The sequence below is a fragment of the Lactuca virosa genome, chromosome 6, assembly GCF_052849685.1.
Source record: "Lactuca virosa cultivar CGN04683 chromosome 6, Lactuca_virosa_CGN04683_v6, whole genome shotgun sequence".
NCBI lineage: Eukaryota > Viridiplantae > Streptophyta > Magnoliopsida > Asterales > Asteraceae > Lactuca > Lactuca virosa.
In genome coordinates this window covers 78329582-78333287 of record NC_136431.1, presented here as the reverse complement: position 1 = coordinate 78333287, position 3706 = coordinate 78329582, and positions in this window count along the sequence as shown.

The window sequence follows — 3706 nt, the reverse complement described above, 5'->3', positions numbered from 1 at the left end:
AGTTTTTGCACAAAAACCGAGAAAATTCGCATAGTCACGAGTTGCCACGTCACCCTCACCTCGCATGTGCCACGTGTCCGAAATGGTGAGTCATGCGAAGCCACGTGTCGGATTCTGATTTGACCGAAGGGAGGCCCAATCCGAACCTCGCACGCCACGACTCCGAGCCTCGCACATGGACTGCGAGTCCGCGGTCCAATCAGCAACCGCCACCGAGGCCCTCGCACGTGCTGCCATCTACGCACCTTCGCCTGCGGACCCCACCACCAGAGCCGACTTCGGACTCCTATAAATAGAAGCCTCCTGCGAGCCTTCTCGGATACTTTTGAGATTTCACCACTTTTCACCCCTTTCTTCATATTTTCTTCATATTAACATCCCCCGAAGCCCCGGTATCGATTATAAGCCCCGGAATACGCCACGAAGAGCCCGTAAAGCCCGGAAAATTTATCTTTTCGGTTTTGAAGGCCGACTTTTGCAGAGCCCGGTTTCTCAATAAAACTCCCGGTTTTATTAGAAACGAACGTTTTAGGAAACGAATTGCTGTCCGATTATCATCAAAACTTATGAGTGTATAGTCACTTTCATTTTACACATATATATGAAGTATTTACCTTATAATACGTGCTATGTGTAAATATATTAATTGTTTATTTGAGGTGACTGTTGAGTTGATGTTTTATACAAGTTTTAAACTGTATAAGTATTTTTATCTACAAATATGTTGGGTAGAACATGGGTAGATAGTGATGTGTGATAAAATAAAAGTGATGAGAGGCCTCGTTGTGATTTGTGATTCAGTCATCTAGCGGAGTTTGGATGACGACCACGGACTTTCTAGACAGTCCACTGGGAAACATTAGCAGGTCCGCAACCTGTAGGTGTTAATGAACTTGGGTGTTTATTCGCTGTACTTCATCCCCCTCATGGTTGCCTTTAGGACATGTATGGCTGAGGAAACCCCTTAGTAGTAGTGCCCATCCCGATGATATTCTTTAGGCTAGGTCCCTTGTGAAAAGTGTTTAGGGACGTAAAGTGAGGATAACGGGAATGGGTAATCAGGGTTATTGTTGATTGGTGAACTTAATAAGTTTATTATTACTGTGGGTTGAAAACCCTATATGCTCACTAGGCTCCCAAGTCTGACCCACTCAGTTTTTTTATGATTACAGGTACTGGACCCCGAGCTTAGTCGGTGGATGACGTGGGATTTTTGGATTATAGGCCAGTAGTTGTAAATAACTGTAGTAAGGCTTATAAGGTCTTGTTTATGCTTTTGATCTGTATCGAAACATGACATCCCGAGGTTTTGATATATATGAAAAATATATACCTTCTTAATGAAAGGTTTTGATAAACTTTTATCATATGTTGTTTGGGGACCAATTTCCGCAACATCTTTTGAAAAGATTTCTCTGATTTTATTTTAAAAAGCATAAATTAAATCGGTCTTTTCTGGCCGAGAAATTAGGGGATGTCACAGCCGACTCGACGAGTCCGTCATTTAAATCCCGGATCGAATCTGCTTCTACTCTACGAGTTGGGCCTTCAACTCGCCGAGTCCCAGGCCAAAAATGCAAAATACTTAAATAAAATACATAACAGGAACCAGGTGCTACAGTTAGAGGCCCCAAACTTGTCGAGTAGGAATTATTTTGGGACGCGGGTTAAGAAACCTACTCGACGAGTTGAGAGTCCCAACTCGACGAGTAGGGCTGGCAGAGTGAAACCCTAATTTTAGGGTTTTGCACCCTATTTAAACACATTAATCCCTAAAGGCTGGCCTCATTTACAGCCTCCAAGTCCCAAAACCCTATCCACGAAAACCTAAAGCCTTGTGTGAGCTTGTTCGGCCTTATTGAGAGAAAACTTGTTCTTTTGAAGCTTGTGGAAGAAGAAGAAGCTAGAGGACCCAAGAAGAAGAGAGTAGATCCAGAAACTTCACTCCATTTGCTGCATTTTCGGGTAAGCAAGTCTTAAATTTGCTTAATCATTTCTTAGATCTCGTCATTTCACTTTTTTGGGGTTTTTGGTCCAAGAATGTTAGATTTTGGGAAATGGACGACCCAAGTGGGTATTCTCCCAGATCTAGAACCTTGAAGGGCTGTTATGGCATATAGGTGCAAACTTTTTGGCTATTGGAGCCCCATGCAAGCTCTAAGATGCCATTTTGGCCTTTAAGCCCTAAAAGGCCATGGATGGAGTTAAAGGTGGAAACTTTACGTGTTCAAATGATGTATAGGGTCTAGATCTCAGTTTGTATGCCTTAGTTCGAAGTATATATGGCTTTTAGATCAAGATCTAGATCTTCAAGAATTAGGGTTTGAGCTAAATCCATTAAAGGAAGCTATTAACGGGTAAAGTTGGAAACGTTACCCTTAAAATGACACTTTCAGTATGTAGATGGATTATGGAGCTTAGATATGAAGGATAGGAGCTTAATCTATTAAGATGGATTAATAGACTAAAGAACTCGTCGAGTCCATAGAGGAACTCGACGAGTTGGGTCGAAGTGTCCCGATTTTATAAACGAAAAAACTCGATGAGCTTAAGGATGACTCGACGAGTTGACTGGAGAAGTCCCGATTATGTGGATAGGAGGAAATCGACGAATTGTGAAAGAACTCGACGAGTTGGATCACGATTTCAGGGTTTATGATTCATGGAACTCGACGTGTTGATGGCAGCGAGTTGAGTCAACCTAGGATGTTGACTTTGACCAGAAGGTTGACTTTGACCAGGGTGTTGACTGTGACTTTGACTTTGACAAAAGTTGACCCGTAAGGGATTATGAGTATGAAAGGGTAATTAAAGGAAATCATTTGTGTGTAGGAGTTTGAGTGGGGTTGATTTCAGAGCCGAGGACAGTTCAACTACTTCACGACATTTGAGGTAAGTTACCTTCCAGTAGAAGTGGGTTGAAGGCACCAATGTCGGCCCACTAGTAGTTGCTTATAGTTGAGATGATTGTCTTTGTGATAATTGTCTGGTGTGCCACTATCTGTTATGCTTTATATGCTAGTATGCTATGATATTATGTGATAGTGGTAGGAGGGGTGGGTTAGACCCCGTAACCGGTTGAGATAAACTGGAGGGTAGGTCGGGTACCCAGATATTCCTGACAGTATGCTATGCTATGTTATTATGTAGTAGCGGTAGGGGGTGAAATAGTCCCTGTAACCAGTTGAAATAAACCGGAGGGTTGGTCGGGCACCTAGATATGCCTGGCAGGGTAGGTCGAGCACCCAGATATGCTTGACAGGGGTAGGTCGGGCACCCCGGTATGCCTGACAAGGGTAGGTTGAGCACCCAATATGCTCAGCAGGGTAGGCCGGGAACCAAGATATGTCTGGCAGTATGTTTATTGTATGGTATGTGGTATGATGGGGGAACTCACTAAGCTTTGTGCTTACGGTTTTCAGTTTTGGTTTCAGGTACTTTCTCTTCGAAGGGAAAGGAGCCGGCATGACTGCAACAAATCACACCAGGATTTCCGCACATGAGATCTATGGGATTTATACTCTGATATTTTTTTTTCATGACATGTTTTGATTATGGATACATTGGTTTTGATATGAGTTAGTACCATGATTGTAACAACGTAAAATTTAAAACAATTTTTCATTTTTCAACATAATAAAAACATATATAATATTCCCAGAATCTCATGATCCAATGTCATCATAATAAAACATATCCCATAATC